Source organism: Pan troglodytes, chromosome 9 (genome assembly GCF_028858775.2).
Source record: "Pan troglodytes isolate AG18354 chromosome 9, NHGRI_mPanTro3-v2.0_pri, whole genome shotgun sequence".
Classification (NCBI taxonomy): Eukaryota; Metazoa; Chordata; class Mammalia; order Primates; family Hominidae; genus Pan; species Pan troglodytes.
Window position 1 is genome coordinate 19,200,631 of NC_072407.2, and position 25,974 is coordinate 19,226,604.

The following is a 25,974-nucleotide window of genomic DNA, read 5'->3' on the forward strand; positions in this document are numbered from 1 at the left end:
TCTTAGTTTTCCAGGTGCTTTACATCCTTGACCTCACTTCATACTTTCAACAACCTCATGAGCTGGGCAGAGATTTTTATGTTCCCCAATGTACATATGGGAAAACTGATGCTCAGAGAGGTTAAGTGATTTGTCCAAGGACTCATCACTAGAAAGTAGTAGAGGCAGGATGCAAAACAGGTTTCTTTGAGGAAGAATTGGAGACTTCTTTCCTTCCCTTCCTTTCCTTCCCTTCTTTCCCTTCCTTCCCTCTCTTCCCTGCCTTCCTTTCTTCCTTCCTTCCTCTTTCTTTCTTTTCTCTCTCTCTTTCTTTCTTTCTTTCTTTCTTTCTTTCTTTCTTTCTTTCTTTCTTTCTCTCTCTCTCTCTCTCTCTTTCTTTCTTTTTTGATGCAATCTCACTCTGTTGCCAGGCTGATGTGCAGTGGCACAATCTTGGCTCACTGGCTCACTGCAACCTCCGACTCATTGGTTCAAGCTATTCTCTTGCCTCAGCCTCCTGAGTAGCTGGGGTAACAGGCACATGACAACACGCCCAGCTAATTTTTGTATTATTAGTAGAGATGGGGTTTCACCATGTTGGCCAGGATGGACTCAATCTCCGGACTTTGTGATCTATCCACCTTGGCCTCCCAAAGAGCTGGGATTACAGGCGTGAGCCACCACTCCTGGCTGAGACTATTCTTATCATACCACCTGCCCTAACAGAAACAGACTCAGAGAGAAGATTCTGCAAACAGTCTGTAAGACTGTGGTTTCAGTGGTAATGCCCAGCCAGGTGGCACCAAGCCCTGTCCCCAGCCCTAGACAGCACTTGTTGAGACAGGAACTGAGGCCCCTATCAGGGAACTTGGGGAGTAGAATCAGGCTGTTCTGGATGACTGGAGGGTAGAGTTGAAGCTGGCTTGTCTGAGAGGAATGATTTGGCCACCTTCTGAGCCCTGGGCCCCCAGAGAGCTGAGGAGGAGAGTTAATATCAGAGAGCTACTGTGTGTTCGAGTCCAGGGAGCAGCAGTCAGCTTCAGCCAGAGCCTGAAAAAAGAAATAGAGATTATTAGCATTAAGGAAGAGAAGGCTGCAGTGGGACCTTGGCGTGGTCGTTTTGTCATGGGGACTGAGTTGAGCTCCTTCTCCCTGAATACACATTGTGAGCAAATTGACATAGTTTGCATGTGAGAGATTTAGGTTAGATGTCAAGGAGATCTTTCTGTCAGTAAGAGAGTTCAAGCTTTGGAACAGGGCTCAAGGGAGACCAGGGGCTGCCTTTGCTTGAGGACCTCCAAGAATAGGTCAAGATTCTCTGGGCTTTGGGGGCCTCATAGCAAGATGGCGGAGGCGGGGGGGGGGGGTTGTATGAAATGATCTGGAAGCTTTCTTCCAGGTCAATAATGCCACATTCCCGAGCTTTTGGGTAGGAATCAAATTCCTCTAGATTTAGCTATTTGACAGAGTCCAGGACGGGGGTGGGGGGTGGGGGGTGGGGTCTGATCTTATGTGCCGAAGTTAGAAGGAGTTTCTGCAACAACCCCTGGTCATTTTTGGCAGGTCCAAGATGTGGAGGGTGACTTAGGTGTGTGTGAGCAAGGTTCCAGAGAGAAGCACCTACGGTGAATAAACCGTCTCATTCTAGGCGTTTGGGGTCGATCAAAGCTGGGCGGCTTCCTCCTTCCTAGCAAGTGAACTGCACCCAAATCCCTCCTTGTTTTGTTTCAGCTCCAAGGGAAACGATCGCGGCACATTCCCTTCCCCTCTCCAGATGTTGGCATGCGGGGCACCTTGTGGGCGACCCCGCCTGGATGGCTTCGCGGCTCCCGGGCGATCACCCTGGTGCCTGCCGCCTGGCCCGGGGGAGCCCGGTCTCTAATTAGGCCTGACCGCGTCCCCATTCCAGCGTTCCTGCAGATGGGAGGGAGGGCCATGTTTCCCCCGCCAGGGGCACCGAAATAGCCTCGTAGTCCCGCGGAGACAGCAGGCAGCCGTGGCTGACGCGGGACCAAGGCTTGGCAGGGAGCGCGCTGCTGTGGAAGGTCCTTGGGAGGCTGCGACCGCCTCGGAGAGGGCGGGTGGGGGAGAACGGGGCGGGGGGGCGGGGGCCAGGGGCGGCCTCTCGGGCTGGGCCGGCAGAGCGGCCACTTCGCGCGCGGCCTCTGGAGCTCCAGCTGCGTCCCGCCACCACTGGCCGCTCGCACTACCCGCCTGTCTCGCACGCTAAGTAAGTAGACAGCTCCCCTAGCTGGATTCAGGGGGCTGGTGATGCCTCTGCTAGCCTAGTTGGGAACAGTGCAGGTTTGTCACTAATTGGATAGTAGGTGTAAGTGTGTCAGTGAGAGTGCTTGTGAAGGGGAGCTTGCGCCAGTGTGAGGGAGTGTGTCTGGATGGGATGTCCACATGTGGAATTTTCTAGCATGTGCCCCAGGGTGCGAGTGTGGGTGAACGAGTGTGTCAGAGTGTGTGGTGGCCTGGAGTGGGCCACAGGTGTTTGCCTGTGTGGCACCTGCTGCCCTGGGTGCACTGTGTCTGTACCTGTGGAAATGCCTGTGTGTGTGGCAGGAAGGCCTCCAGGTGGGCTGAGCCAGTCCACATGTGGATGAGTGGATGTGCCAGTGTGAACCCAGGAAGGCAGAAGTTGGGGCTAGGGAGTGGTATCTGAACTCAGGCTTTCTAAGGTGACCTGACTTGTCCCAGCTTGGGTGTCTTCTCTGTGGGTCATTCAGCTTTGGTTTCTCAGGGCTTGGAGAAGGACAGAAGCTCAGAGCCCTCACACAACACTGGAGTGAATGTGGCTCTGACTGACCCCATCTGGCTAGACCAGGGTCAGGGAGACAGCTTGGGAGACCCCACTCTTAAACCAGGAGAAGAGACAGGAGGCCAGGGGATGAGTGGACCATATGGCCATGGCCACCCACAAACACTCGCAGTGCACCCACGCTCACATGCTCAGCATACACACATTCCTGTCCATGTGCACCAGTCTTGCACACTCTCTTCTCAGGATAGCCATGCAACCATTCACACTTTCAACATGTATACCTGTGGACAACGACATGTATGTAACATGCACCCACTTTGTTCAATGCATATGTGCAAATGTATCCCTGGTGTGGCCCCACCCTCAGCCGCTAGCCTCCTCCCACTTTTGCCCCTTTTAACCTATATATTGTACCTCTGAGAATGGGTCCAAGAAACTGGCCTCAGTGGGGAATATTTTAAGTCAGGGACTTTGGCTGTGGGGGTCAGGGCAGATGGTGATGTGGTGCCTTTGAGGGGTTCCATTTAATCTGAAACTGAGGCTGTCCATGGAGCTCAGCCAGAGAGCATCCTGTCCCTTTAGCTCTGGGACTTAGAAGCAGTGTTCGCCCTTTTAGAAGTGAAAACTTCCAAACACTGCCTTTGGAAGGCAAGCCAGGTCAGGCTGGGATCTGACATGGAGCTCAGCATATATAATTTGCTCCATGCTGTAGTTTATACTCTGGATTACACTTGCTGCAGAGAAGCAGTGACCTTTCTGGGTTGGGTCCCAAGGCAACCATTTGGCAGGGAGGACAGTGAATTGAGCTGGGTTGATTCTTTCTCTTCTTTGGTTTCGTTCAACCCTACTTTGAGTCTCCCTCCCACAGGCTGGTGGAGGGATGGCATTTGCTCTGCTCCTCTCCTTTCTTCCAGTGGTTATCTTTTTTTCTGGACAGAATCTTCTCCATGACCTCCTCCCCCTGGTGACCACTGGGCACACACTATACAGCGCTTGGAAGAGTAGGTGCCCTAAAATACCAGCTGAGTGGTGGTGTTATTCTTCTTAGTAGAGCTTCTAGACCTGTCCCATCCTGGCTATTCTCTTCTGTATACTTCAGTGAGGTACCCAGACTAAATGTGCTCTTTCAGTTGGGAAGTTAGAAAGATGGTATTGAGCTTCCTTCCTTCCCTTCCTTTCTTCCTTCCTTCTCTTTCTCTCTTTTCCTTCCTTCCTTCCTTCCATTCTTTCTTTTTTTCTTCCTTCCTTCCTTTCTTTTCTTTTCTCTTTCTTTCTCTTTCTTTCTTTCTTTCTTTCTCTATCTCTCTCTCTCACTCCTTCCTTCCTTCCTTCCTTCCTTCCTTCCTTCCTTCCTTCCTTCCTTCCTTCCTTCCTTCCTTCCTTCCTTCTTTGATGGAGTCTCGCTCTGTCGCCCAGGCTGGAGTGCAGTGGCATGATCTCAGCTCACTGCAACCTCCGCCTCCCGGATTCAAGCGATTCTCCTGCCTCAGCCCCTGAGTAGCTGGGATTATAGACCCCCACCACCATGCCCGGCTAATTTTTGTATTTTTAGTAGAGATGGGGTTTCTCCATGTTGGTCAGGCTGGTCTTGAGCTCCTGACCTCAGGTGATCTGCCTGCCTAGGCCTCCCAAACTGCTGGGATAACAGGTGTGAGCCACCATGCCTGGCCTGAGTTTCTTCTTTCTTAGTGTTTATGGTTTAGTCTAAGGGGTGACTAAGCTCTCACCCACCAACTCCTCTAATATGCAGGAGAGCAAGTTGGGTTCAACCATTTTTTGAGGGGAATGCTGGGATCTAGCTTCTCTTTGGCCTGATCCTATACCTGACCCTTGGGAGTGGTTAAAAAAGGGCAGGCTGTGGTCAGTCCAGCAGAATAAAGGTGGCAGGGGAAGGAATTATTTTCCCATTGTGCTTCCCTTGTCACTCTGCTTGCTGGGAAGCTCTTAGTCCATCATATGGCTCTGTTGTAATAACTATGTTAGTTGGAACCATTGCTTTGACTTCTAATTTCTGCTTTATCAACTTTATAGAATACATATTTTTAACTGTAAACTTCCACATCCTTTGTTGAAGGAAATCAGAACAAATAAATGAAAAACCAGCAATTAAGCATTCTATTGGTCTCTGGGGATGGGAATCACACTGGATTTTCCTGGGACATCCTCAATTTCAAATATGTCATCTGGTTTTCAACTCATATGTCTCAATTTGGCTTCTGTACCTTTGAACTCTAATTGGTGACGATGTCTTGGAGGTTTTTTTCCTAGTAGCTCTGGGACATAATGCCCATCTCTGTGCTGGCTCAGACAAGGGGGATAGTTGAGAATGAATTGGGCCATTGATAAACACCCCCTGCTCCGAGTGTTTCAGCTGCCAGCTCTTCCCTGTCTCAAAAGCTCAAGTGTCTGGGTGCCCGAAAGAGTTTGACCCTTGCCCTAAGCCTGGCCCTGGCCCCACAGCCACCCCTTCCTCATGTGACCCTGCCCAACTCAGGGCTCTGCTGGGATGTCTGTGTCTCTTGGATCTGAGCCCTCCCCCAGTATGGAACACAACATCTCTGATCAGGGATGGCCCTTGTGGAACTGGAGCTTGGGATGGGGAGCTTGGACTTAGGAGTGTGGAGGAGCACATGAAGGGCTTTACTGCCTCCTTGCCTGGGTCTGTGAGGCTAAGTGATCAGGGAATCATTTGTCACCTCTTATCTGCAGAGGTGCACCTCATCTGAATGCAGGGCAGGGTTCTAGCCACATTGCAAAGTTGGTGAAACTTCTAATTCACTCCAAGTCAAATTATTTTATGCTGCCCAAGGCCATTCATGTTTGGAAAGGAGAAAGCTGGAGGGTAAAGCTTAGCAACAAAGAATGATTAGAATAACTTGAATGGTGGGCTTTCAGGCATTGCATTGAGGTCCTGCTTCTCAGTATGTCTTATGTCAACCCAAGCTGGTGGCCGTTGCCTGCCTTCAAGATATATCCTCCCAGAAGCATTTGATCACAAGGTAGGAAAGAGGAAATCCCCTGTGGCCTGGTACTGAGTAATGTGCTGGTGGCTTGGTATGGGTGAGGTGTTTTTTCCTTCCCAGATAAGTGTCATCTTAAAAAGGTAAGACCAAGACTGGAGCACATCTCTGCTGAATTTTCACACTATTTAGACTCTGGTTGTCCCCTGGGCTTTAAGCTCAACCAAGTGAAAACAGGCTTAAAAGCCAGCAAGAGCATTGTGTGAGATAGTTAGGACTTCCGTGCAGGAAAGGTAACTCACAGTAACTCACTTTTATTTATTATTGACTACTGTTCAGCTTCCTTTTTAGGCTCTTTCCATCTTTTGTTTCATGAAACCTCTATACCAACTCTATGAAATAGTTAAGACTATTTTAAATATAAGGAAACAGAAACACAGCAAGGCTAAACAACTAGCCCAAGGTCAGAGCTAGCAAAGATTCCTTTCCAGATCTGTCTAACTCCAGAGTGTGTAGTGAATGTCCACTGACCATGAGATGCCAGCAACTCCCTCATTTCAAAGGCTTTCAAAGCAGAAAAAACTACTCCTTTGGGCAAATTGGGGAATGAGGCTAAGGGGCTTGACTTCTCTGTCTGTCTCCAGGACCTCAACGTGATCAGCATCATTGGCCTTTCCAGCCTCAGCTTGAGACTGTTGCTGTGTGAGAAGCAGGGATTGAAGGGGTGGGAAAGGCCTCCTGGGCTGTGTGGGGATCTCTCCCTCTGTCTTTCAACCCCCCACCAACATGCAGTGGGCAGTGTTGAACTTCTGTGCCTTCACTTCTACATGGAGCAACCTCTGTCCTGGGAACCAAGCCTCTGCCCAGACTCTGCGATCTGGCCGGTCTGATCTCCCCTCCCCCAGCTCCAGGGTCCCCTCAGTGCCAAGCTCTGGGGGAGTCTTGGATGCTTTGAGGATGTCTTGGGGCAGATCAGACTCTGTTTGGTGTGATGCAGTGTCTGTAGGCGTCAGCAGTTTGGCTGGGTAGTTGTGTATAGTGTTCACTTTCTGCTGGAGAAATGAAGGTTTTGTCTTACAAACCAAATATTCTGGGTTTGGAAACCATGTGAAATGTGGCCTGTGGTTGGAGGGTGTAAGCTACGTTGTGGGCCTGTGTGTGGTGCTGGATTTAAAGACACTGTTGAGAGACAGAACAATTGGCTCAGGCCACCTCACTTCTTTTGATGGAGGGTCAGAGGTGGGCAGTACATACTGGCAATGTGCGGAAAAGAGTGCACAGGCTTTGCAGCCAGACAGATCTGACTTGAAGCCTCAGTTTCCTCATCTGTAAAATGGGGTTCCTCATAAGGCAATGTGGTGCTTGAACTGGAAAGTTTATTTGAAATTCAGTGTCTGGCATAGAATAGGCAAACCGTAAAATGCAATATCCTTCTTTCTTATGCCACCCACTTTCTGTGAAAGAACACCGGCCTAATTGGCACAAGATCTGGATTCCAGCTCTGACTCACCCTTGGGCACACTGTGTTATCTTGGGTTATGTCACTTACCTTCTCTGAGCCTCCCTTTCCTGGTGCATAAAATGAGAGAACTCATTTCTCTCACTTCTCTGCATTTTCTGAGGATGATGAAAGAGACTAAAGTTAAGGGTTCTCTTGGAAGATCCAGAAAGTACAACCAAAACTGATTCATTTATTCATACCTCAGTATTAATTGAGATCATTTGCTGTGCCAGGGTCTGTGCAAGGCGCTGGGGGTAGAGGTAAGTAGGAATATCCCGGGCTTCAAGTAGCAATCAGACCTTATGGCAAGGCAGACTTGTAAACAAATAAAGGCCTGTCTGTGGGGCATGATCAAAGCAGGTACTAGAGGCACTAATGTAGCAGCAAGGAAGTGTTGTCTCCAACTGGGGCAGTCAGAAAGGCCTTCCCGAAAGTGTAAGTACTTGGTGTGGATCTTGAAAGATAACAGGAAGTTGCCAGGAAGAGGAGGACATTGTAGGTAGAGAGACCAGCACGTGTGAGGGCACACAAGTGTTGCCTAACGTGGTAAGTTTGGGGAATTTTAAGCACTTAGCATAACTGGAGCCTATGGTGTGGGTGGTCAGTAGTGTTGGGGATGAGATGGAAGATGTTACAAGGAGCTTTGTATGGAGTCCAGTCTGGATTGCTGTTCTGAGATGTTTAGACTTTTTGTCATATTTATGGACAAGCACTGAGGTATTTTAAGAAGGGAGGGACATGGTTGAATATGGGCTCACTTATTCATTCAACAAACATTTATTGAGTGCTTCCTATTTTTATGTCACTCTAAATTTTGACATATCAAATATAAAAATGTATAAGACTTATATAAGAAATCTCTCTTTATTCATGTTTCAACTGTTTACATGATCTTCCGTTTACCTTATTACTTTCATTCTCTCCAATCATGCAAAAATATTATTTTTATTGTTTGCATATATTTTTATTGTTTATATCACATATTTCACTGTATATTTTTATATTTATTGTTTTATTATATATATGAATACATATGAAAATATTTATATTTCTGATTAGTTGAGGAGAAATTAGAGACATGATGCCTCTTTAGCCCCTATATCGTTAAGTATATATTTCCTTAAAAAGGATAATCTCTTACCACAGTGCAATTCGGTCCTAATAATGTCTTTATGGCTCCCCAATCTCCCTCACCTCAGTCAAGATCCAATCCATAGATTGCATTTAATTGTCATCTCTCTTTAGTCTCCTCAAATCCAGAGCAGTTCTTCTGCTTTATTTATTTTTTGAACTTTATGTTTTTGAATAGCACAGGTCAGTTATTATGTGGAATATCTCTCAATTTGGTTATTGTGGATGGTTCTGCATGATTAGATTCAAGCAATGCATTAGGGGCAGGAATACAACTGCAGTGAGGTTATGTCATCTCCAGTTTTCATATCAGCAAGCACATGATGTGGGGATTGTCCCAGTGCTGGTGATGGGAGCTTTTATCACTTGCTTAAGAATAATGTCTGCCAGTTTCTCCACTGCAAAATTATTATTTTTTCTCTCTGGAATTAATAAGTGATTTGTGGTGAGATACTTTGAGACTGTGTATAACCTGTTCCTTATCAAATTTATACCCACTGATTTTATCATCATTGATCATTTTGAATCAATTATTTCTTCCGTGTTTAGTAGTTGGCATTCTACTTTAAAAAAATCTTTTCCCCACTCCCTCCCTTCCTATCACTAGGGTCTCATGAATTCTTCATTTATTCAATGGGTTATAATCAATTATTATCTTTATTTTATCTCAATGTTCAAATTGTCCCAAACTTGATTAGTGGGAGGCTCTGCAAGCTGGCTTTCTTTGTTTTTGATGCATCCCCATGATTCTCTGTGCTCTTCCTTACTATTTACTATAGCAAGAAGTTACAGGCTTAGTTTCCTTACTTTGCTACAGCCCTGGAATTAGCCATTTGCCTGAAGAGTCCTGGATCCTTTTAGTCGAAAATGGTATTTAGAAACCAAGATTTAAAGGCTACCTGTGCTCCTTGTGATTGGTGTGTCATCGTTTATATGCTCTCTTAGCAAACAGAGTTGGGACATATATGTATATTTATTTCTCCAATCAACCAATACAATACATTGTTACATGTTTTTAGAAGAAAAAACCCCAAACACTGTGATAGAGAGTAATGGGGTAGGAATACTTTAGATTGGGTGGTTAGAAATGGCCTCTTTCAGGAGGCGATATTTAGACAGACAGCATGAGGTGGGTGAATGGATTGGAAGAAGAAAGAGCCTGGAGATTGTTTTAATTATTCATACAGTAATTACCAGGGCCTGAACTAAGTTCAAATGAAGAGGAGGTAGAATCAATAGGACACAGTGACTGGTGAATGCAGAAATTGAGGGAGATGAAGGAGTCTAAGTGACTTCCAGTTTGATGCCTCAAAGGCCTCTCAAACTCAACGTGTCCAAAACAGAATATCTGTAGTTCTTCATCCTACTGAAACCTGGTCCTCTTCAGGTATTTTGGATTTTGTTGAATGACTCCTTCGTCTGGGTAGCTGCACAAGGCAGACAGACCTGGCAGTCATCCTCAACACCTCTCTCCCTCAAAACCCATATCCAATCTGTCCCCATATCTTGTTGATATTAGCTTGTAAATATCTCTCAAATCTTTCACTTCTCTCCATCTCCACCAGCATCATCCTAGTTCATGGTAGCATCTTCATGTTTCTGGGGTACCACAGGAGCCCCCTGGTACCCTTATATCCACACTGGCTCCCCTCCAATTTGTTCTCCACACAGCAGCCAGAGCGCATTTCAAAACACAACTCTGTTCATATCATTTTCTTCCTTAAAAGTACATTAGTTGCTTCCTATTGATCTTAAGATAAAGACCACACTCCTTAATAAGTCCTACAAAGTCTTGCTTGCCTGGCCCTGCTGCCCTCTCCTACATCTCCCTACCCAGCACTCCCTCCCTGGCTCTCCCTGCCACACTGACCTCAGCTGAGTCTCAATCCCTTGGGCTTGTTAGGCTCCCTCCCACCATAAGTCTTTGTATTGGCTGTTCCTCTGCTTAGAATGCTCGTTCTTCCTGACTCCACCTACCGAATTCCTGCTTTACTCTCAGTTCTCAGCTGAGTTGTCACTTTCATAATCTTCAGGACCAGGTCCAACCCCACTTTATAAAGTTTTAAAACATGTGCCTCCTTCAAGCCTTTATCATAGTTTCAATTTTACATTTATTTATGTAATCATTAATGCTTACTTTCTCTATATGATGATGAGCTCTGTGAGGGTTGGAACCATGTCTGGTTTTGCTCGTTACTTTATCCTAGCAGGTATCATGGTACCATGTTACTGACACATGCCACAAATATATGTTGAACAAATGAATGAATGAAGATTTATCATCTGAGTAACCAGATAGATGATGGAACCATTCAGTGGAATAAAAATGAGAAGAGAAGTAGATTTGAGGAGGAAAATGATCATTCATTTTGGGACACCTGGCATTTGGGGTGCCTGCCAACCATGTCTGTCCCTCAGAGAGCTTACCATCTTCTGTACAAATTAAGATGTCACTAAGGAGCTTTTGGGAGGCTCGTGACAGGTACATCTAATTCCCGGATGATTCTAACAAGGTCCCTGGAGGAGATGGCTAAGTCACAAGTGGCATCCCTGAGCTGTGGCTTCTCTATCTATCCTTATCTCTGGTTTGTAGAGCATACAGGAGATAGAAGGGGTTCCCAGGTGGTCCTGACTTTGCTCCTTGGGGACTTGTATAAAATATCTTTACAATTCTATGGAAGACTCCTTGGAACAAATGATTCACATTTGTCAGGAGCTGTCAACCTCCTTCCTACATCTAACACTGCACTAGACATATGCTTAAAGGAGAATACAGAAAGTGGGTCTTACTAAGCCCAGTGAGCCATCCTTTCAAAGATGTCATCAGCACTAGGACAGAACAGCTCATTCCATCCCTCTGACTCACTTACTCTTACATTCCTCACTCACTCATTCAACTTTCTATCTCCTCTTGTTCATTCACCCACACACCCATCTGTCACCCAGCTATCCATCCGTGAACAAGAGTTTATGTTGGATTTATAGCAGGACTCAAGGCTAATGCATTATCTTCAGCCCCACTCCTGTATCCCTCTTTTCTATGGTCCTCACAGCTCAGAATCCCAGGTGAGGAGACTGTCAGGGGTTGGGGAGATGTCACTGTGCTGGTCTAGGGCTGGGCTGGGTATGATTGCAGGGTGTCAGCAGGAAGAGTGGGAGACCAGAAGTGGCCACACTGATTACTCCTCTTGGCTCACTATCTGCTTTTCTGGCTTCCCCTCTTTCATTGGTGATGAGAAATTAGAGATTAGGCTCCTTATTCAGGTAGATATAAGATAGACTGGGCTTTGCAGAGGTGTTAGGGGGCTCTGGCCTTAAGGGGAAATAGGAACACAGCTCCCCATGAGCCCTATGGTGGAAAAGGTGTTGCTTTTGTTTTCTTCTTCAGTTTAGACTATGATTGCACTTTAGCCCTGTGGAATTTGCAGAGAGGCTGGGGGAGGGTGGGAGAGCAGGATTTTAAAATGTGGCATTTAGAAACCAGGCAGTAGACTAATCCTGGCCCCATCCCCATAGAAGCTGTTCTTTCAGTTCTCTTAGGCTTGTCATTTACAAAGAGCTCCCTAGAATGTGTGCTGTCCATCTGCTTCGGCGGCTGACAGGGCTGGAATTGAGCAGGCATAGGACAATGACAGCCACATTAGATAACAGCATCTTGGAAAAATGCCTGAAGGTTGCAAGGGTCTAAGTTACAGACTCATTTGCTCATTCCCTCCCTCACGAATTCATTCATTTATCTACTTAGCACCTACCTAGTAGGTGCCATGTTTAAGTCTCAGCCCTGGAGATATGACAGTGAGCAAAGCACATATTTCATGCCCTTAGAGGATTTGGTTTGGGAAGATGGACAGTAAACAGGGTACTATACACCATACAAAGTGTGAATATCATGGAGAAATACAGAGAATAATAAGGGAGCTCCAAGGGTGGGAGGTGGTTTACATATTTATACAGGGTCAGGAGGTTTTCTCTGATAAGCAGGCATTTAAGCAGAGGCCAGGAGGAAGCTATGTGAATACTTATTGGAAGAGAAGCCAAATAAAGGAAGAGTAAGTGCAAAGTCCCTGAGGCATGCTTGAGAAAGAGCCTGCCGGTCCATGTGATTGGAGTTAAGTGAGGGATGGGGAGAGTTGAAGGAGTTGAGATCAATGCAATAATGGGTGCCAGCTCACGAAGGCTCTTGTGGGTTATTTGAAGAACGTTGGCTTTTAATATGAGTGGTATAGTGAACATTGAAAAATTTTGAAGAGAGAAATGACATGCTATAGCTGCTATGAAAATAGTAGATTGTTACTGGGAGGAGAAATGAATTAGGAGCCTATTATAGTGATTTAGGTGAGAGATGATGGTGGCTAGGACCAAGGTCCACTTATTCATTCATTTATCTTTCATTTCATTTTCTATTCTACAGATGTCTCTGTAACCCTGCCTACATATGAGGCCCCTTAGCACTTTGTATCCATTCCTCTGTTCGACCCACTCCCATGATCTATCCAGCTATCCTTATTGCTTTCAAGAAGTCTTTACCTGCTACTTGGAGAGCGTTGTGCCAGATGCTGGCTAATATGGGCATATTCTTGTGGGACTTTGGCCCTCTCAGGGAGAAAAGATGTACCCATAGGAGATCACCAGTCAGCTACAAAACCAAGCAAGTCTCTCGGGCTCAGGATGAATGGTGTCAACACTTCAGTGTTTTAGGAGCCCTGTGGGCTGGAGGTCAGAGTAAGCTTCTGGGTGGAAGCCACATTTAAGCTGAGTCTTGACAGATGGGGAGGGCAAGTCAGTTCTGAAGAATAACGGAAAAGTTGCTCTGAAGCTTGAACATAAGGGACATGTTGGGGAATATTGGGTTGTAATGCTAAAAAGAGGTGGCATGGGCTGGAAACAGGGTCTGGAGAGGTACAAGCACCAGGCTAAGGAGTTCACATCTGAGTTTGGGGAGACACAGATTTTCAAGGAGATTTTAAAATGAGAGCTGTGTTTTAAGAGGCTGAAACTAAAATCAGATGGAGGAATAATAGGCTGGGGACTCAGAGAGCAAGAAGACAATGGCCTTGTGTGAACCTGCTTGGCCTTTAGGCCAGCAGGAATGCTGAGGCTAGGAGGACTTCTGGGGCAGCTCCTAGATGCAATGGTGTGGGGCTTTATGGCTAACACAAACAGCAGGATATGGTAGTGGCAGTTCCTGGGACAAACCCTATAACTCGAAGCCACCTTTGAGCAAAGAACACAGAGAAGACTGGGTTCTGGGAAGAGCAAGCTGGAGAAAAATATTCAGGTCTGGGCTCTGGCCATGAATGACTCTTTTAGAAGCTTCTGGGGTCATTGGATTGTAGGAACATTAGATTCAGAGCAGGAGCTCATCTAATTCAGCCCTCTATTCTTATAGATGGGAAACTGGAGACCCACAGAAGGGGCGTATATTGTCTAAGGCACTATAGAACACTTCTTTCAGAGAAAGGTCAAGCATCTCATTGAACTCATGCTGGAGGAATTTCTATGTTTTATTTAATTATTCATTTACATATCTCTTTCAATGGGAAATAAAATTCTAAGAAGAAGAAAATTGTTCTGTTCATCTCCTCTCTCATCTAGCTGAGGCTTGATACAGAACAGATGCTCTACCTGACTGCCAGGACCAACTGTCTCCCATCTTGACCCAGACAAAAGCAGGGTGTTAGGCTTGTCTCAGAGCTGGCCAGATGTGGAATCAGAAAGAGCTGCCTGTGGATGGGGATAGAGCCTGACTCTGGACCCCTTATGTATTTGTGATGCTTGGCCTGTGACCAGTTTCTATCTCAGCTATGTCCTTGGTGACATCTCACTGGTGGTCCTGATCATGGCTGTTGCCATGAAGGGGCTTGCTGAGAGAGAGGAGAGGGAGGTTTTGGTGTGGCGAGGGGATATCTTGTGCCTGAGGCCACTGCAAGAGGAAAAAGCCCCTGCCTAGCTGGAGAGAGAACAGCCCACAGGGAGATTAACAGCCTCAGATGGGCACCTAGGATACATATTTAGGGCTTAAGGCCAGTGCTTGGTCTGGCCTGAGGCTGCTCCTGCAGGGACTTCACCAAACTCACATATTTGTTTTCTTGCTGTCCTAAGAAGCTTAAAGCCACTTCTTTAAGAACAGCCTCTCCGTGCAGTCTGCAAAAGTCTATGGCTTAACATCAACAAGATTTCAAACTGAAGTGTCTTTTGATGCACCTCCATCTTTGCATTTAGGATCCTAGTGGGGAGGGCTGAAGCTGGAGATTTCTTGAAAAGTCAGAGGGATTTGGGCCATAGATCCTGCCAACCTAGGCACCAGGGTTTGCGTCAATGCTGGATGAGTAATTGGTTCTTAAGCTCTTGGTCAGCATCCTGTCCTGTTTGTCTTGTGCTGTATACTTGGCAGAGGGCTTCCACATGGAGAGGAGTGAGTTATACTTGTGAGCAAGCTTACTTGTAGGCACAGGAAAATAAATACTCCCTCATTGCGTTCCATGTTCCTCAGAGAATATCCTGGGGAGGCAGTGGTGTTTTCTTCAGTTGTGGGGTCATTATGCCCTTCGGGGTAGCAGTCATGGATCAAGCAAGGTGGATGGAACTTGGATGGGTGAAATTCTAGAAGGAGACTAGAGAGAACTTGAGTTCACAACATAGCAAAACCCCATCTCTACTAAAAATACAAAAATTAACTGGGCGTGGAGGTGTGCGCCTGTAATCCCAGCTACTGGGGAGGCTGAGGCAGGAGAATTGCTCGAACCAGAGAGGCAGAGCTTGCAGTGAGCCGAGATCGTGCCATTGCACTCCAGCCTGGGCAACAGGGCGAGACTCCATCTCAAAAAAAAAAAAAAAAGTGAAAGAAAGAACTTGAGTTCTAATCTGGGTTCTACCACAAATTTGCTGTGTGACTTGGACAAGTCATTTATCCTCTCTGGGCCTCAATTTCCTTTTGTGCAAAGTACAGAGTTGAAAAAAAAACATTTCTGAGAACCTTTTTTGTATAACATTCCAGATCTCTTGCTTACATTATGCCAATAGGAATTTTGGTTAGGACCCTGTCTTCTGGATTTCTATCCCGACAAAGGGCTGATTTTTCACTTTGCCTGAATTATACCTTTCACTCCTTTGGTCTTTTAAGAGATTTATTTATTTATTTATTTCCACAGACCATATTGCCTAACAAAATCCTTCCTATTTTCATGGAATCATATGGGGATACAAAGTGGTGTCATAATGTCATATCCATTATTATATTTTAGTTTTTACAACAAATGTGCCAGGTAATCAAATGTATATTATTATCCCCAGTTTGCAAATGAGAAAAGAGGCCAAGAGAAGTTAAGTAACTTGACTAAGCTTATGCAGTTAGTTACTGGCAGAGCTGGGGCTAGGCTGAAGGTTTCTTCTCTGCTAGTCTGTGTTTGGTTGTATCACTTTTTGGACTTGGGAAGGGGCATCATAAGGACTGCATGGGATAGGGCTTGTGGGATTCACCAGGTGACAGAATTATCAGGATGAGAGAACCTGCCACCACATACCTGTACCATGTAAGGTTGAAATGTTCTTAGTTTGGGGTAGCCCTCACCCACCTGGACCCAGAGGTGAGGGGGTAGGCTGGCCCCTGCGCCCAGCTATGCAAAGATTAAGGCTGCAGCAAGCCCTCTGTGGCAGCTTTTACTGACAATCCAGCCCTGCTGTCTGCTGTGTTAGCAGGGTGGTGGGTATCTGGCCAGTGCCTCTTAGTTAACCTTCCCTTCTTCATTTTAAGAAGCTTTTTTATCTGCTTGGTCCTGGAGCTAGGCTGGCTCTTTCTGGCTGCAGAAAGGGGCTTTTAAAGTAACCCTCTTAGTTTATTTCTCTCTGGGCCAATCCAGCCAGATCTTTGCTTGGGGCAAGAGGGAACCTCAAGGGTAGAAGTATGTGAGCAAGAAGGAACTCTCCCCTCACATACCAGTCAAGAATGACTGGACATTTTCTGCCTCCCCAACCCCATTCACTTTCTATTTGTAATTTGGGATCTGTGTGTGAGAGCTCTGAATAGGTTGCCCCCCATCTTCCCCTCTTTTCTCATTAATCAAGTTTCCATATTTTCTTGGGTCTATTTAGGGGCTTGCTGTTCTGTTCTCTATGTTTATTCCAGGGTCAATATCCCACTGTATTTATTAGTTTTTAAAAAGTCTTATTATCTGGCAGGAAAAGTCTCTCCAATTTTTTTCAGAAATATTTTGGCTACACATTTCAGATTCAACTTGTCAAGTTCTAGAAAAAAATCCTATAGGGAATTGATTGGAATTGGACTGAATATTTAGATCCATTTATGGCGAATTAACATTTCCCTATCATATATATGGTATTTCATATGCATGAATTATCTATTAACTTATCTTGGCCTTCTTTAATATCATTTAATAATGTTTTACAGTTTTCTCAAGAAGGGACTTGCACATGCTAAGGTTCATTTCTATGGCCCTCACATATTTTTGTTGCTTCGTTAATGACCTCTCTTCTAAATTTTACTCTGTTTATGCTGGTATCTAGAACTACACTTGACTTTTGAATATTCATTTCTGACCAACTTTCTAAAACCTTATATCAATTAAAATAATTTTTTTTGTAGATACCCTTGGATTTTCTACATAGAGAATGAGGATGAATTGCTACTTCATATGTTTTCGTAAGAATTAGGGAAAGGTACCGTGTCTGCAGGGACACGGACCCATGGACACCTGGCTTGCCAAGTGGACTGCAGGTCTGTGCCTGGTGGACCCAGCCCTGTGTTGGGGTGGCTGGAGGAACACAGCAGAGGCCAGATTCAGACTCCTCGCTCTTCTGGCTGTGTGCTGTTATGCACAGGCAGATGTGGCTGCCTGTGGAAAACCACGTCAGCTGCAAATAATGACAGTTTTGTTTCTTCCCATTCTAATACATTTTCTTTCTTTCTATACTAGCTAAGATCTCTAGCACTATAACGGGAAGAAATTGTTGAGAACTGGGCATCTTTATTTTGTTTCTGATCTCACAGGAAATGCTTTCATTCAACATGTCATCAATTATATTTCTTGTGGTATATATTTTTCTTGGTAGATGACCTATAATCAGTTTAAGAGATGTCTCTTCTATTTCTAGTTTGCTAAAATATTTTATGAATAGCTGTTGAATTTTATCAAATTATTATTCTTCATCTGTTGAGATGGCCGTAAGGTTTTTTCCTTCTTTATGTAGTGAGTTTCACTGATCTGTTTTCTAATGTTAAAATAACCATGTATTTTTAGGCTAGATCCAACTTAGCCATGATATACAATCCTTTTCACATATAGTGGATTTTGCTTGCTAGTATTTTGTTTAGTATATTTTCATCTATGTTTCTATATGAGATTGGCCTGTATATTTCTTTTCTTGTGTTGTTCTTGTTCAATTTTAGTATCAAAGTTATTTCAGCCTTATACAATCAATTGAAGTGTGTTTTCTCTTTTCCTATTCTGTGGTAGAGTTTGGTTATTTTTCCTTTGAATGATATAAACTCATGCTTCTCTGGGCTTGGTGTTTTCCTTACGGGAAGATTTTCAGCTATTGATGAATTCTTTCAGTGGTTATAGATCTATTTTTTCTTGAATCAATTTTGGTAAATTGTATTTTCTAGGAATTTATCTAACTTATTTATGTTTTCAATGACATTGCATAATATTCTCTTATCTCTGCTGCATCTGTAGAAATAAACCTCTTTTATTGCCAATATCATTTTTTTGTTTCCTCTTTTTTCTGATTTTTTTCCAGATCTTGCCAGCAGTTTATTTTATGTTTTCAAAAACCAACTTTAGTCATTTTGTTTATGTTTTGTTTTGTATTTTGATTTGTGTTTTATTTAATGTTTGTTCCTATCTTAATTATTTTCCCTCTGATACTTTCTTTAGAATTATTTTCCTCTTTTTTTAAAGTTTCTTAAGTTGGAGATTATTATGTTGGAGAAGTTGGAGATTCTTTGAATTTTCAGATTTTTTTCTAATTTAAGTATTTAAATCTATAATTTTTGTTCTCAGTTCTATTTTATCTATATACTACATGATTTTTAATATGTCTATTTTCATCATCATTCAGGTTTATTTTCTAATTTCTGCTGTAATTTCTTCTTTGACCTATTGCTTGTATGTTTAAAAATATACAACTGTATGGGGTATTTATGTTGGGGTAGAGATTGCAACCCCAGTGTCAATCTTTTGAAATTTGTTGAGGCTTGCTTTAAGGACTAGAAAGTAGTCGATTAAAAAAAAAAGAATGATTCATGAGTGCTTGAAAATAATGTGTATTCTGGGTGTTCTATTCATGAATATTAATTCTAACTTAAATGTGCCATTCAAATATCCTATATCCTTACTGATCATTTTCCTGCTTGATCTATCACTCAATGACAGAATGGTGTTGAAGTGTATGTGATTCAGGACTAGTTCATTTCTCCTTGAAGTTTTATCAATTTCACTGTGCATATCTTAAGACTATGCTATTAGGTATATCATCATTATTATATTTTCTTAATGGGCTGAACTTTTAATTTTTATATAGTGAATCTCTTCATTGCCTTAAAGTTTGTTTTGTGTTATATAAATACATTAGCATCAGATTTCTTTAGGTAAGTATTTTTATGGTATATCTTTTGTGGCCTTTAACTTTAAGCTATTTTAGGTCTTTTTGTTTTAGGGATATGTCTTGTAGCTAGCACATAGCATGCACAACTTCCAGCCCCCTCCATGTAATGCACCCTTAATAATCTCTGCTTATAACTGGATAGTTTAGCTCATTTCCCCTTAATGTGATTACTATTACACATTGATATTCCCTTTTACGTACTTTCTTTCTTTGTTTGGATTAATTTTTAAAATTTATTACTCATTTATTTTTTCCTCCTCTACATAGTTGGAGGGAATTGTCTCTTTCTCCATGTCTGTTCTTTTAGTTAATTACTTTGGATATTATAGCATTAATAATAATCTAAAAAGCCTAAATTTAATTTACATCTCTATTTTTCTTCCCCCAAAATAGAACCTTGGAGCACTTTAAATAGCTTTAGTCATATTCTTCTAAATTCTATACAATATTTTAGATTCATCATTTCTTATCTCAAAAATGAGGGATTATAATTGTTTCTTTTTTCTTTATTTGGAGGTAGGGTCTTGCTCTGTTGCCCAAGCTGGGGTACAGTGGGGCAATCACAGCTCACTGCAGCCTCAACCTCCTGGGCTCAAATGATCCTCCCACCTCAGCCTCCTGAGTAGCTGAAAACACAGTTAGGAGTCACTGCACTCAGCTAACTTTTTAAATTTTTGTAGAGATGGAGCCTGCACTATGTTGCCCAGGCTGATCTTGAACTCTTGGGCTTAAGTGATCCTCCTGCCTCAGCTTTCCTAAGTATTGGAATTACAGGCATGAGTCAACGTGCCCGGCCCTGTAATTGTTTCTTAGTTAAAGTTTCTTTGGATTTACCCACAGTTTCAAGCAAGTTTGCTCATCGCTCTTTCTTGTATCTCAAACCTTCCATATGATATTACATTCTTTCTGCCTGAAGCAAATCCTTCAGAATTTCCTTTAGTGTGGGATTTTTGGTTGTCTGAGAATGCTTATATTTCATACTTATTCTTGAAAGATAATTTCTATGGATATGGAATTTTGGGACAATTATTTTCTGGCATAATATATTTTCCTGTTGTCTACTGAGTTTCATCATTGTTATTAAGTGGTCATCTGTCAATCTAGTTTCCTTTTTCCTTTGATTGCTTTCAAAATCTTTTGTCTTTGGTGCTCATTAATGTTATGAGTTGTCTAGGGTGTGTATGTATATGTTTTGTATTTATCTTGCTGGGGATTCATTGGGATTTCTGAATTTGAATATTGTTTTGTCTTTCAAAAAATCCGGGGAACTGAAATTTCAGCCACTGATTCTTTGAATATCACCATTTCCCCCATTCTCTCTCTTAACTTTCTTTGCAAATATGATGAAATACTTGTTAGATCCCATCACTCTATATTTCTTAGCTTTAGTTCTCTCATATTTTTTCTCTCTTTGTCTCTCTGGACTGCGTCTTGGTTAAGTTCTTTTGTTCTATCTTTTAGTATACCCATCCATTTTTTAGCTGTGATTAATCTGCCCAATGAGTTTTTCATTTTAATTATTGTATTTTAATGTAGAAAAGTTCTATTTGGTTCTTTCTCAAATTTTCTTGGCCATATTTTATAGCCTTTGTTCTTCGAAAATGTTTCCATGACTCTCTTTTATTTCTTGAAACTAAATTCTCTAATCAAGTCCCCTGTCCCCACAACAGATAATGTAAATTCAGGCCACAAGCCTATCTGAGGCCCATATTGTGGTCATTAATTCTCAACTCTCATTGTTGACAATGTAGATATAGACGGTTTATTTTCCATTTACTCTTAAACTGAGTTTCTGGTTTTCTGGATCCCTGTTTGATTCCTCCCCTTGAAAAGTTCCTAGGCTTTATCACATGTCTCCTTGCCCTGTACACATAGGAAACAGAAGTCCAGAGAATACAACATTCAACAGATGTTCTCAGGAAAAACAAAACAACACAACAACAAAAAACTCCCTTCAACTCTTGCTTAGGTTTCCTGGTTCTTCTTTTGCTTTACTTTTGGCCTCTCCAGATTTCTTACACTTTTGCCAGCTCAGTAATATATTTAAAAAACATTAAAAGCATCATTATTCATCCTTTAAAATTGTTCTTATGGAGAAGTATTTAAAGTATCTGGGCTACCATATTGTTGGAGATAACAATCTTGTATGAGTTTTCTTTATAAGGAGAAGGATTAATTGTCAATTAAAAAGCAGGTGCTAAAAATAGTGGCTTGATATGCCTCTCTAAAAGAGAAGGTAGAGTCTTCATCCTCATCCAACATGTTAGCTGTGTACCTTAGAAAATTATTGAAGCTCTCTGGGTCACCATTTCCACTTTTTAAAATGGGGATAATAGTAGTACTGATTACTTTGGACGTTTGGAGGAATACGTGTAAGACACTTAGAAGTGTTCTTGGCACATAGTTAAGTGCCTAATACCATATTTCATTGGATTTAAGATGCTATATACTGTAAGATCCCTGTTACTTCATGAAAAAGAAAATATGGTTCCAATTGAACGATGACACAATGCCAAGATGCCATTGACTGAAGCATACATCCCAATTTTGGTTGTTAAAATATGAAAAAAAGATATCTTAGAATGACCTGACTATAGTAAATTTTAGCTATTATTATGAATGGATGCATATGAGCAAAGAAGGCAGTGGTTGAGAAACAGAATCTTAGTCTCAGAATTGATAGGACTTAAATGTTTGTAGGTATTTACTCCATTCCACCATGATCCCATTAATTTTTGGACTCTGGCTGTATTGTGCACGAGTTTACTTCTTTGTCCAGAGGGCTGTCATTAGACAAACAAAATATTCCACCATCTCCTCCAGCACTGAGGAAGAAGTGACTTCCATGTGTGTAGCACATTCATAGGTGCCTTATATAGAGCATTTACTTTAGTTCTCACAATTAGTCTCATTAATTAAGACTAGTTGCTATGACCCCCCAATATTAGTGGCTTAACATGTTGTTTATTTCTTGCTTACCCCACAGATTGATGTGGATTAGGTGGCTCTACTCCAAGCTGTGAGTCAAGTCTCATCTTCCTCCTTTATTTATTTATTTATTTATTTTGCTTTGCCATATTGTGGCTTTCAGGTTGCTTTGGCATCACTCAACAGGTAGAAAGGGGAAGAGAGAGGGAGCATCAAGAAGGTACACCTTCTATTATAATATAATTTAAAATTCTTTTTTAAGACCTTACCACTTTCTTTATTCCTATTTGGAGGGAGAAATTAGTGTAAGTTAGGGTGTTTGAAGAGAGCTGCCAAATGAGGTGAGATTAGAGATGAGTCCTGAGGCATTGGAATTACTTGGAGATAGAAAAGAGAATTGAGGGATTTCAGTCAGGATGTGCTGGGGTGCCATGACCAATGCATAGAATTGTGGAAGTGCAAGATGTTTTTGGAGCATCATAGAACACTCTGTTGGTGGAAAGATTAACATTTATTGGGCTCCTACTCTGTGTTAGACACTGTGCAAAGCACTAGACCTAAACAAGTCTGGATAAAACAGTATTCTGCAAATGGGTTGTTTTTCATGTTTGATCCATTCTGTGCCCCAGATAGATGTGGATCATGTGGCCCATGTACCTTATACCCCCTGTTTCCAAACATAAAGGATTCTTTAACTGAAGATGTTATAACAATGACAACATGATTTGCTGAGAATGATTGTGTTGTGCTCACACTCTGGGATATTCTGTTATATACAGTGGTTGTAGAATAGGTGATGGTTCTGTCTTTTGTCCCTTTTTGTTAATGAGCTGGTGAGAACTCTTCACCCTTGTGGCCGAGCCAAGGTTTTGGTTCAGTCTGGATTCTCCTTTGAATGTCCCATACTACTTTGTTCACATAGGATGTGAGCTGTGATATTAATTGTTTCTTCTGGGTCAATTTTACTAATCACAGAAAATGTCTTAGTGTTTTTGTCTGTGTTTATTCAAAACACGGTTTATTTCTTAGTCCATTTTGTGCTGCTATAACAGAATGTATAATAGAATGGCACAGACTGGCTAGTTTATAGTGAACAGAAATTTATTGGCTTACAGTTCTGGAGGCTGAGAAGTCCAATAACAAGACGTCCATGGGTTTGGTATCTAATGAAGCCATTCTCTTCTCCCATGATGATGCCTTGCATGCTGTGCTCTTTGGGGGAAGGAAGACTAGATGCTCACATGACGGAGGTAGAAGGGCCAAGAAAGTGAATCCACTTATGTAAGGCCTTTTTCTAATGGTATTAATTCATTCATGAGGGCTCTGCTCTCATAACTTACAGGCATAACTTGGAGATATTGCACATTCAATCCCAGACCACTGCAATAAAGCCAATATTACAATAAAGAGAGTTATACAAATTGTTACATTTCCCACTGCATATAAAAGTTATGTTTATACTATACTGTAGTATATTAAGTGTGAAATAAAATTATGTCTATGTCTAAAAACAATGTACATATATAATTAAAAATACTTTATTGCTGAAATGCTAATGATCATCTGAAGCTTCAGCAAGTCATAATCTTTTTGCTGGTGGAGAGTCTTGCCTGATGTTGATGTCTGCTGACTAATCAGGGTAGTGGTTGCTAAGGTTGGGGTTGCTGTGGCAATTTCTTAAAATAAGGCAACAGTAAAGTTTGCCACATCAATTGACTCTTCTTTTTATGAAAAATTTCTCGGTGGTATGCGGTGTTTGATAGCATTTTACCCATAGTAAAACTTCTTTCAAAATTGGAGTTAATCCTCTCAAATCCTGCCACTGCTTTATTAACTAAATTTATGCTATGTTCTAAATATTGTCTCTACACTAGGAGTAGATTTCATCTCAAGAAACTTCTTTCTTTGCTCATCCATAAGAAGCAACTCCTCATCCATTTAGTTTTGTCATGAGGTTGTAGCAATTCAGTCATGTCTTCAGGCTCCACATCTAATTCTAGTTTTCTTGCTATTTTTAACCACATCTGCAGTTGCTTCCACCACTGAAGTTTTGAAACTCTCAAAGTCATCCATGAGGATTGGAATCAACTTCTTCCAAATTCCTGTTAATATTGATATTTTGACCACCTCCCATGAATCATGAATGTTCTTAATGACATCTAGAATGGTAATTGCTTTCTAAAAGGATTTCAATTTATTATGCCCAAATCCATCAGAGGAATCACTATCTATGGCAGCTACAGCCTTACAAAATGTATTTCTTAAATAATAAGACTTGAAAGTCAAAATTACTTCTTGATTCATGGGCTGCAGAATAGATGTTAGCAGGTGTGAAAACATTAATCTCTTTCCACATCTCCATCGGAGCTTTTGACAACCAGGTGTATCATCAATGAGCAATAATATTTTGAAAGGAATATTTTTTTTCTGAGTGGTAGGTCTTAACAGTGAGCTTAAAATACTCAGTAAAACATGCTATAAACAGATGTGCTGTCATCTAGGCTTTGATGTTACATTTACAGAGAATAGGCAGAATATATTTTGCATAATTTTTAAAGGCCCTAGAATTTTTAGAATGGTAAATGAGCATTGGCTTCAACTTAAAGTCACCAGCTATATTAGTCCCTAACAAGAGAGTCAGCCTGCCCTTTAAAACTTTGAAACCAGGCTTTGATTTCTCCTCTCTAGCTATGAAAGTCATAGATGGCATCTTCTTCAAATATAAGGCTGTTTTGTCTCCATTGAAAATCTGTTGTTAAGTGTAGCCACCTTCATCAATAATTTTAGCTAGATCTTCTGAATAACTTGCTGCACTTCTCCATCAGCACTTGCTGCTTCACCTTGAACTTGTATATTATGGAGATGGCCTCTTTCCTTAAACCTCATGAACCAACCTCTGCTAGCTTCCAACTTTTCTCCTGTAGTTTCCTCACCTCTCTTAGCCTTAATAGAATGAAATAGTTAGGGCCTTGCTGTAGATTACGCTTTGGCTTAAGGGAATGTTGTGTCTGGTTTCATTTTCTATCCAGACCACTGAAACTTCCTCCATATCAGAATAGGCTGTCTTGCTTTTTTATCATTCATGTGTTCACTGAAGTAGCATTTTTAATTTCCTTTAAAAATTTTTCCTTTGCATTAACAACTTGCCTAACCGTTTGGCACAAGAGGCCTAGATTTTGGCCTATCTGGGCTTTTGACATGCTGTCCTCACTAAGCTTAATCATTTCTAGCTTTTGATTTAAAGTGAAAGATGTGTGACTCTTCCTTTCACTTGAACATTTAGAGGGCATTGTAGGGTTAGTAATTGGCCAAATTTTAATATGATTGTGTCTTGGGGAACAGGGAGCACAGAGGAGAGGGAGAAAGATAGGGGAACAGCAGATTGGTGAAGTAGTCAGAACACATACAAAACTTATTGGTTAAGTTTGCCATCTTATGGGGGTGTAATTTGTGACCCCCCAAAACAACTGCAATAGTAATATCAAAGATCACTGATCACAGATCACCACAGCAGATACAATAGTAATGAAAAATTGGAAATATTATGAGAAATTACTAAAGTGTGACACAGAGACATAAAGTGAGCACATACTACTGGAAAATTGGCACTGATAGATTTGTTTGATGCGGGTTTGTCCCAAACCTTCAATTTGTAAAAAAAAAGAAAATAAAAAAGCAGTATCTGCAAAGCACAATAGAGTGAAGTGCCCCAACTCCCAACACTGCCCCACTGGGGATTAGGTTTCAACCTATGAGCTTTGGAGGGGAAACACTGAACCACAGCAATCTCTATGTGCTAGGTTTTAAATCATATCTCTTCTATAGGCCGCTTTGCTTCTTTCCAACATATTTAATATATTTTGCGTTTTAATTCTCTCTAGTGGAAAGCAGCTCTTTGGATCTGAAGTCTGGATAGGAAATGGATCCCTCATTGCCACAAAGATGGATATCATAAAACTTCTTACGGAGTACCATTAACTAGCCTGCTGGGTCAAAGTAGCTTCTGGTATTATTATTTCACTTTCTCTGAAATATCATGCAGGCTACATCATCTTGTGTAATTTTGACCACAACCCTGAGAA

The 25,974-nt window shown here is 42.1% G+C and overlaps 1 protein-coding gene across 2 annotated transcripts in view; it reads left to right on the forward strand.

Moving 5' to 3' along the window:
* Positions 1-25,974, forward strand: part of INSC (INSC spindle orientation adaptor protein) — a 132,273-nt gene that overhangs the window by 424 nt on the left and 105,875 nt on the right. The window contains exon 1 of one of the 2 annotated variants that reach the window (XM_001172325.6): positions 2,119-2,209. The exons of the other annotated variant lie outside the window; for it this stretch is intronic. The gene's annotated coding sequence lies outside the window, so the exon portion shown is untranslated. Of the gene's footprint in view, positions 1-2,118; positions 2,210-25,974 lie in introns of those variants that run through there. 2 annotated transcript variants of the gene reach the window in all.